Source organism: Rhinoderma darwinii, chromosome 10, assembly GCF_050947455.1.
Source record: "Rhinoderma darwinii isolate aRhiDar2 chromosome 10, aRhiDar2.hap1, whole genome shotgun sequence".
Classification (NCBI taxonomy): domain Eukaryota; kingdom Metazoa; phylum Chordata; class Amphibia; order Anura; family Rhinodermatidae; genus Rhinoderma; species Rhinoderma darwinii.
This window is the reverse complement of record NC_134696.1, coordinates 100,612,180-100,625,323: the sequence shown is the minus strand read 5'-3', so window position 1 is coordinate 100,625,323 and position 13,144 is coordinate 100,612,180.

Sequence of the window (13,144 nt, the reverse complement as noted above, 5' to 3'; positions counted from 1 at the left end):
ATTGTTTTTTAATTGTTTTTTTATGTCGGTCACCGTGCGGGATTAATGACATTATATTTTTATAGTTCAGGCCGTTATGGACACGGCGATACCAATTATGCATAGTTTATTTATTTTTTTCATTTTTTTCTAATAATAAAGGACCTTATAAGGGAAAAAGGGCGATTTAAAATTTGATTACATTGAACTTTAACTTTTTTATTTTTGTACATTTTTTGTAACTTTTTTTTTCCTTTTTTTTTTTAGTCCCACTAGGGACTTGAAGATCCAACTGTTGGATTGTTGTTATAATACCCTGCAATACTTATCTATTGCAGGGTATTATACCTGTCAGTTTCACACTGACAGGCAGCATATTAGGTCCTGCCTCTGGCAGGATCTAATCGCCTTCCGTAGATGGCAGACCGGAGGCCTTTGTTAGGCCTCCGGTTGCCATAGCAACCATCGGCACCCTGCAATCGCGCCGCGGGGTGCCGATGTTCTAGTAACAACTTAAATGCGGCGGTCGCTATTGACCGCCACATTTAAGGGGGTTAATCGGCTGGGATCACTGCTGTGATCCGATGTTTCCCCCCAGTACTAAGGTTGCTAGTAGCAGCCTGTACTGGGAGATGCCGGGCTGCGGGGAGTGCCTGTGCGCTCCGTTAACGGGCTGCAGGCACAAGGACCAGCTTTGCAGCTCGTTTTGGTGGTCGGGAAGGGGTTAAGGTCGGGTTCATACTGTGCGTGTGGGTTTTGACCCATTGACTTGAATGGGCAGCATAAATTCTGCTACAGACCGCAGTGAAAAAACGCACTATTACTCACGGATTTCGGTGACGGAATTACCTGCGATTTTTTTTTTAGATTGCGCTGCCGATTTTCTATTGCAGAAAAACTGCAGTGTATCCGGCCTGTGGGAACATAGCCTTAGGCCTTATTCACACTAATGTGTTAAACGTCCGTGTGACGGCCATTGAAACAGCGGCTGTCACACGGACCTATATAATTCAATGTGGCTGTTCACACGGCCGTTGTTTCAACGGACCGTGTGAAGGGTCCGTGAGAAAATAGGACATGTCCTATTTTTTCACGCTTCACGCATCCCTCCATAGACTCTATAGTATGGGGAATGCGTGATATCGCGTCCCGCTGCGCAGAGCACGGATCCACCTAGGACGTGAAGAACGGGAGTTTTTCACGTCCGAGATGCGCCACACTCGCGTGGATCTAGCCTTAGAGTGTCAGAACTCACTTTGGTAATAACCAGTACACCGGCATCAGTAGGACATGATCAGGATAGGATTTCGGCGGTGTAATATAAACAATTCTTGTTATTATTCACTTACAGCAAGCAAAGATCTTCAAAATGGTGAAGAATTAAAACACAAAGTAGATTGGAAAGTCGGTAAACTCTTCATTATGATAAAGCTTTCTAATTGTTACCAGAGACGAACCCTTACATTTTGCAGCCACCGTGGGTTAGGTTTTTGGCACCGTGGAAATCGTGGTTAGCAAAATATTTCCCCTGTACAAACGGCCTGAATTAGAGACGCTCTTACCTCTTTGACGTCTATATACTCCGATAGGGCATCTGAACACTTTAGCACTACCAGCACTACTAATGGGGGCACTCCAGCACTACTAATGGGGGCACTCCAGCACTACTAATGGGGGGCACTCCAGCACTACTAATGGGGGGGCACTCCAGCACTACTAATAGGGGCACTACAGTACAATAAATGAGGCTACCCTAGCACTATTAATGGGTCCACTCCAGCACTACTAATGGGGCTACTCCAGCACTACTATTTGGGGAACTCCAGCACTACTAATTGGGGCACTCCGACACAATTAATGGGTTTACCCCAGCACAACTAATGGGGCCACTACAGTGCAATTAATGAAGGTACCCAGCACTATTAATGGGGCACTCCAGCACTAACAATGGGGCACTCCAGCACTATTAATAGCTGCACTCCAGCACTAACAATGGGGCACTACACTCCCGCACAATTACTGGGTACACTCAAGCATTATCAATAGGGCCACTCTAGCACTAAGAACGGGGGCAATCAAGCACTATTAACGGGGGTACTCTAACCATAATAAAGTGTTATCCCCATCACACAAAGTATCTGTAGGTTATGGCTTACTAGCACTGATCCTAAATAATACAGGGGCTGCAGCACTGGTTTAGTTCTGTGCACCCATCACTCGCTGTGCAGCTCCCGTTCCATCAGTTGGACATTCATCAGTCACAAAGTGGTGGTATAACCTAGAGATACTTTGTGTGACGGAAATAACCCTTTAATAAAAGCACTCCAGCATGATTAATGGGGGCAATCTAGCGCTATAAATGGGGCACTCCAGTGCTATAAATCGTGGGGGGGAGATTTCTAGCCCTATAAATAAGGGCACCCCAGAGCTATTAATGGGGCACCCCAAAGTTATTAATGGGGCACACCAAAGCTATTAATGGGGCACTCCAGAGCTATAAATAAGGGCACTCCAGAGCTATTAATGGGGCACTCCAGAGCTATTAATGGGGTACTCCAGAGCTATAAATGGGGCACTCCAGAGCTATAAATAAGGGCACTCCAGTGCTATAAATGGAGGCACTCTAGAGCTATTAATGGGGTACTCCAGTGCTATAAATGGGGGCACTCCAGCGCTATAAATGGGGGCACTCAAGCGCTATAAATGGGGGCACTCCAGCGCTATAAATGGGGGCACTGCAGCGCTATAAATGGGGGCATTACAGCACTACTAATGGGGGTACTACAGAAATATTCAAGGCAGCACTCCAGCACTATTTTTGTAAATAAAAATATCATGGTAACTATGGTGCACGGACACAGTCACAAGAAGCTGCACCATTATCTTGCTATAAAGCCCTGGTGTACACAGTAGGGGTCCTTGATCTGCTGTTATCACCGGGGGAAGCGGCTTCCAGACAGACATTTCCATGGCGCCGCCACTGCGGGGAAAATGTGTCAAATGAACGGCCGAATGTCCACCAGAGTGGGAGCTTCTCATAGAGCGGGGGCCCCTAATACAACATATGGACATCTGTGGTTTATAAGACAGCTCCTTTAGGATAGCCTGTACTAAAACCAACCCGACAAAGAGCGGGGACTATATATAGGGACATTGTGTGGGGGTTAGTAGCCATGGCCCCCCAGGACTTTTCTTCATCTAGTACAGTAGTTCATCCTTATGTGCGCTTCACATCGCAACAGTGACTGATCCCCCCTTATGCGTTTTGGCACTCCAGCCCTCAGTGACACATCACACACAATATGGCCGCTGTTCTTCTATTCTATTCTCAAGGCCCTTCACCAGGGTCAGCAAAATGAAATATCGTTCATTACAATGTAAAACCCAAGGCTTCGGTGATATTTTTTGTAAATTCTTCTATCCTCTCAATATGTTCTGCACTTTACGCAGTACATGTAAATCTGCCAGGTAAAAACCAATATGCCGCCCTTTCAGCTACTGCAACCCAGCTTTCCCAAGCTCCGGAACAGCAAATCTGCCCAGTTGACATGATAGCGGAGTTGATACGCTGTATAATTAGGAGGATTGCTGATCAGGAATTCTAGGAAAGCTGGGTGTAGGTTGAAGCATTCCTCCCAACTTCGCAGTATTGTAAAGAGGGATAACAGATGTGGCGTGGGCATAAGGTTTTCTCCCGTTAAGTCACACCTCTAACCCCGCCCAATCCCTGCCCATACACACCCAGTTCAGCCCACACAGTATAATGCCCCCATAGCTGCCCCAATACAGTATAATACCCCCATAGTGCCTCCCACGCAGTATAACGCCCCCACACAGTATAATGCCCCTATAGTTCCCCCACACAGTATAATGGCCATATAGTGCCCCCACACAGTATAATACCCCCACAGTGCCCCCACACAGTATAATGCCCCCATAGTGCCTCCCACACAGTATAATGCCCCCATAGTGCCTCCCACACAGTATAATGCCCCCATAGTGCCTCCCACGCAGTATAACGCCCCCATAGTGCCTCCCACACAGTATAATGCCCCCATAGTGCCTCCCACGCAGTATAACGCCCCCATAGTGCCTCCCACACAGTATAACGCCCCCATAGTGCCCCCACACAGTATAACGCCCCCATAGTGCCCCCACACAGCATGATACCCCCACAGTGCCCCCACACAGTATAATGCCCCCACAGCTGCACCCCACATCCAGTGTAATGTTACTGTAGTGCCTTATAAAAATAATAAAATACTCATCTAGCACTGTTCCCACGACGGTGGGGGCTTCACACGCAATGTGTTTAGGAAAAATGCCACATTTTTTTTGTTGCTTTTTTCCTGGCGTTTCTCCCCTGCTGCGGCCATGTATTAGCTGGAAGTCAATGGGGAAATATAGAACACACTACAAACAGTGCCACTTTTTGGCTATGTTCACACGGGGTATTTTGCCGAGTTTTTTTATGCGGAAACCGCGTCGCAAAACTCGGCAAAAACGGCCCGAGAACGCCTCCCATTGATTTCAATGGGAGGCGTCGGCGTCTTTTTCCCGTGAGCAGTAAAACTGCCTCGCGGGAAAAAGCAGCGACATGCCCTATCTTCGGGCGCTTCCGCCTCCAACCTCCCATTGACTTCAATGGGAGGCAGGAGAAAGCGTATTTCTCGCTGTTTTATGCCCGCGGCGCTCAATGGCCGTGGGCGAAAAACGGCGCGATAATTGCCGTGAAAATCGGCGTGCAGGGAGAGGAATATCTGCCTCAAAGTTCCAAACGGAATTTTGAGGCAGATATTCCTCCCCCAAAATACTCCGTGTGAACATAGCCTTTAGGTGCCGTTTTTTGTTTTGCATTCTTTAGCGTTTTTCTCCATAAACCTCCTCAAAAAAAATAATAATACACGTCTCAATCTGTGTTGTGTTTTTTTTTTAATGACTTCTTTTAAATTACTTTATTTTGCAAAGAATAGAAGAGGCGTAAACGGGTTATTCCCATCTCAGATATATCTGGAGTATCCTCAGGATATACCATAAATGTCCGATAGGTGCGCCTCCTACTTCTGGGACTCACACCTATTTGGCGAATCGGGGACTTGATATTGCAGTGAAATCGTAGTCGTAGTCATGTGGTACAAATTTGTGATAATTTGCCTCCAATTTTGGTGCGTTTAAAAATTACACAAAAAAAAAACAGCATAAAAATCTGCAGCATCGGTCACACAGGCAGCGGCGGTTTCCATTACAATGGAGGATGATAAATAAATAACGCAGCGGCCGACATTTACTGAGACAGGCGTATCTTACGTCAAGGAGATGGTTGGATTGATTTGCGCCAATTTATTGGAAGGCGCACAATTTTGAATTGAGAGTCAGAAAAATCATAGCAGGCGTAAGATTGGCTTCAAAATGTGCGCCATTTTCCGGCTATTCCACTTTTTCTTCGCTATTCTTTCCTCAGAGGCCACGCCTATTTTGAGTTTTTTTGCCGCCGTTTACACCGTTAGTGAGTGCGCCACTACGTGTAGAGACTATCAGCAAAAATCTGCACGCTGCACGTCGACCAATTCGGCAGCGTTCACACACGGGCAGCAAAACCGCCCGAAAGCATCGCCCTGATTTTTTCCAATACGTTCCTTTGCGGTTTTGTTAAAGCGGTCGTCCCGCTGTACTGGGCGGGATTTGCAGGGCGCATGCGTGACCACCGCTCCACCTAAACACCTCCTCACTGCAGTGGCGGTTCGAGACCCCCGTTCTTCTGATCGGTCCTAGCAGTGGGGCCCCCAGCGATCAGACGTTTACAACGGGATCTGTCTGGTTCCACCGCGCTGCATGACTGAGGCTCCAAATGTGAACATAGCCTTACAAAACTGAAAGAATTAACCCCTAACCACGAGCGACGGATATATCCACGAGATCAGCGGTAGGAGCACGGCTGTTATACACAGCCTGGCTCCTGCCCCAACTGCTGGAATCAAAGCGCTGTCCGATTCCAGCAGTTTTACCGATTAGATGCCGCTGTAGCGACAGGGAGGGAGCTCCCTCTGTCACCCCATTGGCAGCTCCAACGATATTGCGGGGCGCCGATCGGTTTCTATGGCAGCCGGGGGCCTAACAAAGGCCCCCTGGTCTGCCTTCAGCATCTGCCTATTAGGCCATGCCAGAGGCCTAAGGGTATGCTCACACGGCCGTAAACGCCCGAAAAACGTCTGAAAAATCGTAAGCAGAACGCCTCCAAACATTTGCCCATTGATTTCAATGGAAAAAACGACGTTCTGTTCCGATGGGCCGTTTTTTCCGCAGCCGTTTTCAAAAATGGCCGCGTAAAAAAACGGCCGCGAAAAAGAAGTGCATGTCACTTCTTGGGCCGTTTTTTGAGCCGTTTTTCATAGACTCTATTGAAAAAAGCTCCAAAAACGGCCGTAAAAAACGCCGCGAAAATCGTGAGTGGCTTAAAAAACTTCTGAAAATCAGAAGCTGTTTTCCCTTGAAAACAGCTCCGTATTTTCAGACGTTTTCGAGTTTGTGTGTGAACCTAGCCTTATAGATTGCCTGTCAGTTTAAGGGTATGTTCACTCGCAGTGAGCAAAAACGTCTGAAAATACGGAGCTAGGTCCTGATTTTCAGACGTTTTTGTAACTACTCGCATTTTTTCAGGTGTAATTCGACGCGTAAAACGCCCCAATTACGTCTGAAAACAGTGCGTGTGAGCACAATAACGAAGTTCCGGCTCTTGGAACGCGGCGATGCAAAAACAAGTCATTTTTTTTTTAAAGATTTTTTTATTTTGCAAACGAAGGAAAACATATAAAACCTTTACATATTTGGTATCCCCGTAATCGTGCCGACCCATGGAATAAAGGTAACATGTTATTTACGCCGCATAGAGAACGGCGTAAGTTTATAACGCGAAAATCAATGCTGGAACAGCTGCTTATTTTCAATTCTTTCCTAAAATAAAGTTAATAAAAGTTAATCAATACATTATAAGCATCCAAAAATGGTGCAGTTAAAAAATACAACTCGTCCCGCAAAAAACAAGCCCCTATACGGTTATGTGGACGGAATAAAAAAAAACATGACTCTTAGAATGCGACCGTGAAAAAACAAAAAAATAATCCTTGATCATTAACGCACAAAAAGGAGTGGTCATGAAGGGGTTAATGATAATGATTTATTCCCCCCCCCCCCTCCCCTCATAATTTAGACTTTTTTTTTTAATTGTCAATTTTGGACGTCACGTGATTTGGCCCTCGTTTCGGCTCTGTCGCTTCAATGCAGTAGGACCAGGGGGCGGAGCTAGTCACTAGGGGGCAGGACCCTTGCCACCAGGGGGCGGGGCTTTTCCAGTGACGCAGCCTCTAATCCCCAAAACGGAGGCGGCAGAGCGCTGGCTACTGCTCAGCGGGACTCTGCGCATGCGCACTCACGTGATTTCTCTTCAGCGGCTGTTGCGTCGGTTTGTTTTCGCAGCCATTTTGTGTTGCATTACTGGGAAAAAAAAAAAAAAAAAAAAGCCTCAGCGCCGGAGTGCGGGGTAGAGGCGGCGAGCTGTCATAGCCTCCCCCTCCCCGCCTCCACCTGCTGCTGGCGACGAACGCCGTGCCGGGGAGGGAGAAGGGAGCGGACGCCGGGGCTGCTTCTAATACCCGCTCCGGCCTCGGCCTCCTCTCTGCAGAGCTCCGGGGGCTAGTCAGGATGTGCGTCCGCCCGAGGAGAACCTGCCGCTGCGCCTGAGGTAAGATAAAAAGCAATGCACCGTCCGGGAGGAGTGTGAGGGTAGGCGGGAGCGCTGACAGGACATACCGGGGACCCGGGTGCGGCCTGCGGGGAGATTGAGGATTTTTTAATATATTTTTTTTTCCTCTTCACATCGGAGGATCGGTGACTGCGGAGCCCCCACACGTCTCAGGTAGCCGGTGTCTCATGTACCGAGGTGGCGGCGGCGGGGAGGGGGCTGTATCCAGGGGCTCCCGTATTCTGCCCGGCTCGGCTGTTTCTGGGGGGAGCCCATATTCTGCCAGGGCCCGGTTCAGGGGGCGGGGGGGCTGCAGGTAGATCGTTATCACTCCCCCCTCCTCCTGTAGGATCCGGTCCTTGCCCGGTGCCGATCACATTTGCAGCCAGAGCTCGTCATTTACGGCTGATCTAATATTTACTACATTATATAGAGATTATTATATGTTTAACCATTTCGGTTTTATTATACGGTGTTGCGCTATTTCTTGCACGCGACCGACCTGCTCTGCGCCGGATTGGCTGGCGTCCGTCTCCAGACCGTATCACGGAACGCCGTTAGACCGATCCACTCACCCCGTTCAATGCGCCTGATGGCTTAACCCGTCCAAAATGGTCTCATTCATTGTTCGTGCCCGCGTAGATTTAATTTTTATTCCTTAAAAACTTAATTTCCTACCAGCACGGCCTCACCCACCTGAGTACATATTCTGCCAGGGTTGGTGGGCACCAATGCTGATATTGTGTGGCAGGGTGCCCATTGATTTATAAGGGGGGGGGTATACCTGCTGAATGATGGGGGTAGTTACTCAACAGGTACGGATCTTGTGATGGAGACGGCGTCTCCTGTTATGTTCACAGGCCTGGCGTGGAGACCTCATTGGGGTGAGGGAGGGGGGGGGGATTCCCTCAGAGCTCCTGTTGGCAGTGACAGAGTTAACTCCTAGGATCAGGTTGCTCATTCATAGAATTATTAAGGGTAATGCGAGGAGGGGTCTCTAGGGGCTCCCCGTGCTGGCCGTAGTGATAATCGGGGGCCCCCCATGTCCCGGCTGTGTGTGGGATATTCTCCGTGGTGCAGTTTCCATTCATCGCTCTGGCTGGGAGCTGTTCACATCTGCAGAGGAGGCCTTGCTGCAATGTGTCTATTGTACGGCTCAGCACCCTGCCCGCTGCTCCCAGCCTCATCCAGCTCCGCTAGCCCATAAAAACCTCAGCGGGTCGGCTCATCGGCAGCGTCTTCCGGCTTCATCCAGGGGTCATGTATGTGCAGGATGACAATCTATTAACGTTAGTGACTCCGTCTTCTTGAAATGTGTTGCATTGTGATCTGTCAATGTTTCTATGCTGGGGCTTTTTATTGTATTTTATTTTATTTTTTATTATTATTGTGACCATTCAATATTGTAACTAAAAAGTTGATACAATGGTTATACAAAGGGGGTCACAGATTGATACCGTTCATACACGTAGTGCTGGGTGACGGATATCCACATAGGTTCTTGGCTCCACACAGTCAGATTGTGGGAAGATGTCTTGGGTATAATGTCTTTCACAAGCCAGTAAGATCCAGCCATAGACTTTTTAGATTTATTTTTTTCCTGGAAGATCTCTCCAATGACTGTTCTGTCTTTGTGGGTCTCCAGACTGTTTCCTAAGGGGAGGCAAAAGGGTCCTGCACGTTCTGTTTTTACCTGGAAGATCCCCACAAAGATTGGAGGTGGCAGTTCTCCTCCGTTGATAGACTTGCTGGGGGTGATAAGTCTGCCTAAGGCCTTGTTCACACAGTGCAGGTTTTGCATGCATTTATTTTAAGCCAGGAACGGAACCTAAACAGAATAAATAAAGGAAGGCTTTATAGGTCTGTTCTCCTGCATTCAATTAAAAAAAAAAATGCTAAATATGTAAACAAGGCCAAACAGTTCTTTGACCATCAGCTGTCGAGTTTTCGTGGCACTGGGATCAAAGTTTCCCGATTTTGCACGTAATATTTTGTTGAAGTGGAGTCTGTTATGCAGAAGATATAAAGGCCTCTTGCCGTTGTCTTAGACCGGGACGAGCAGTCTGAAGTCGCGGAGTGCAGCGTTCCTCAGGACGCCATTAGCAGAACTGGACTAGTTCTCCAAGACATCTTGACGTTTTCTTCTGTTCTATCCTTCGGGGTTGCACTCCTTTAAAATCTATGACCGTTCTTCTTTTTGGTCTCGATAACGGTTCACCTGCGTTGGTCTGACTGGTTCCAAAACACTACAATCCTCTACCGATTCCCGGTGAACTCCAACCAGGGCCTGGACATCGGATGTTTCCTGCCTCTGATCTGAGAAGATATCGGGGACCATAACGCAGGAGTTGGCCATGTTTATTCTCATAGCTGCGTCCATTTTTGTGCCGCTCTTGGGACCAACTTTAGACGTTGATCTTTAATTTCCACGTGTGGTTTTTAGGACGGGAAATACGATCAAAATACGTTTTATTGAAAGGGCTCTTATCTGTCTTATGTTATGTGGTTCTTGTCCGAGTTCCGCGTGTGAGCGGAGGTCTTCCGGACTATGCCATGTGTCTACATCTGTCCATAGAGCAGTCTAAAATCTATTATAAAGTAAAGCGGCAGAGTAGATGCCGTATACTTTAGAGTCACGTGAACTATGTCGTTTCCAAATTCTCGGTGTGAATGGGAAATCATATATTCCAACTCTCTTCCAGCCAATGTTTTATTTCTGCTGAGTGGGGAAACGCTTAAACCCGGACCACTGCTTGAAAGCTCTTAAACTATAACGTCTATTCTTGGTGTAATGGCTCTGTACCTGGATCATATCTTTTGTATCCTAAATGCAGGAGACTGACCCTATATGAACACTTTGCAGATCGTTGCCCTCCTCTCACCAATTCTCTCACGTGATTTTGCTTCCATCCACCAGCAATTAAATTTCAACAGGGCCGAAGGAGAACGACCCCTATTTTTTGTTTTTTTTTGTTTGCTTCCCCTCGAAATAAGCAGTGCCAAACAGGACTGCCAGCTGCCTATCTCCTTCTGCTTCATTGAAATAACATGCACGCTTGGGAATGAGTCGGGTATGATTACTTGGCCCAAAACTCATTTATCTGACTCCTCTTACAGGGGCAGAAAAATTCCCAGGAGCCGGGTAGTCAGAGGGATTATTATGGAGTGTTCAGATTTTGCAGGGCATAAAATAAACCGGTAGTCACTCTCTGCTTCAGCAATGACACCCTGATCGCCGAGCGGCTACGGACCCGGAAGTTACTGCAGCGGTCACATGCCAGTGCAGCCAGTCGCTGGCCTCCGCAGTCACTCGCCGTTCATGGCATCATCACGGCTATAGCCAGTGAATGGCCAATAAACGGTTCGCGACCACTTCAACACTAAAAAAAATAATTGTCCATAGCTGGACTATAGTCCTCTGTACATCATGGATCTCAAAATTTGCGGAGTGTAACGTAGCAAATAAGAAAAGTGTTAATAGAGATGAAGACTAGGTCGTTTCCAGCAGAAACACAAATCACTGATCATCTCCCCAGCTCTGCACTTTTTGGTTATGTACTCACTCGCTTGCCGTCTCCTGTCTACTTCTGATCGGACTCAATCTTGAATTTTAGATTTCACCTGTTTTCTCTTCCTTTATGCTATCGATCCCATGATGCCTCAGTACAGCATCACATGGGAAGCTGGAGCCCATGCCATCTCTGCCTGCTGGGAGGACGGTGTGATCATCCTTCAATATTCTCCGAAATAAGCTAAGAGATTATAAGCATAGAGCCAGGGAGGCTGAGCCTGTCCGATCATCAGAGGCTGAGCCTGTCCGATCATCAGTAACTGGCATAGGAGTGAGTGTCCCAGTAGGGGGTCTGTGTGGCGCAGTCCATGCCATTTTATTATACAGGAAGTACTGGTGCCTATATAAGTGACACATGGACCCCCATAGACTCCTAGTCACCGAAGTCTGATTTAAGACGGTTGCTATTTGAAAGGCCCTTGTGTAATATTTAGTGATGGGAGCAACCGGAACAGGTAAGAGACTGACACATGAAATTCCTTAATGGGACTTTAGTTTGGGGGCTCCGTCCTTTTTAAGACTAGTGGTATTTTGACCTTGTACTATATTATGGCATCCTTAGACTTTATGAGGGATGGGTGAGTGTACGCCCTGGTAATATTACATCAGACGCCTCCGCTTCTCTATAAATACTCTCAGTTGTCAACTCTCCATCCTAGACGTCAAAACGATATGGACTTTGCTTTTACCATTTCTTTTCTTGCCCTTTGATGCTCTCACAGTGTACAAGCTTCTAATATTGGGTTATTTTATGACCGTCTATAGAAATCGCACTAAATTTATTCTGGCATGGCAGTCTGGCTTAGATCAACTAATGAAACCAAAAAAATCCTTCACCCCTCTTTTACATGGTCAAATTTGAGGCTGTGACCTCATGTGGCCACCATGAACAAGACAAGTTGGCGCCTCCTGCACCATTTGGGTACCAGTTACTTGAAAACTTGTTATTCCCTACTGTTCCCCATTATAAACCCATAGGTACTCGGTGTGCCGCTATCTCTGTAATGTGGAATGCAATGAATCTGCAGAGGAGGCCTTGCTGCAATGTGTGTAACTATCAAATCAGAGGTGCAGTGTGGGCCGATATCGAGCTGCTGGCCCTGTAATATGGATCCTTACCCAGTATTAACTTTTCCTGAACAATGATCTGGTTGGTGATGTTACTTGATTGTCGTTTCATGTACTGGAGAGAAGCTGCAGGACCGTTTTACTGTTCTGGCCATTGTCTGCTGTTTTCAGCAGCCCATTGGACTGAAATATTTGTAGACTAGTATGGGTTTGTATGTATTTAAATTCCACACTTCTTTATGGATGTTTGTTGCTTGTGATAGAAGTATGATTGGTCATGAGCAGCTGTGATGTCATCCTCTGAGCCTAGTCCCGTGAATCGTGCATGATTGGTCATGAGCAGCTGTGATGTCATCCTCTGAATATTTATAGAGATCATTTTTTTATTTTTTTTCCCACTATGGGTCATGCACTGCATTATTTTCTATGTGCAGTATCAATCTTGCTGTAAATCACATGCATTGCTGCACATGTTTTCTTGTAAGATGTTTGAAACTGTCGCTAAAGCCAGTGGCTAATATGTGCTGGGTATAGAAAGAGCTGGTACAATCATTTATGTATAAAATGCTGATCACGTGGAGCAATAGACTTCTACCAATATATTATATTTTTTTTAAATTAAATGTAACATATATGACTTTTTGCGGTGAGCCTACAAGTGTTAAGCAGCCCTACCTATCGACCTACATAATTTGGCATATGTGCTGTGTACCCATTATATAGGTGTGTTGACACCTGTCGTGTGTTGCTGTGGTCTCCGTCCTGTAGAGTTTCTCTTTAATAAATAG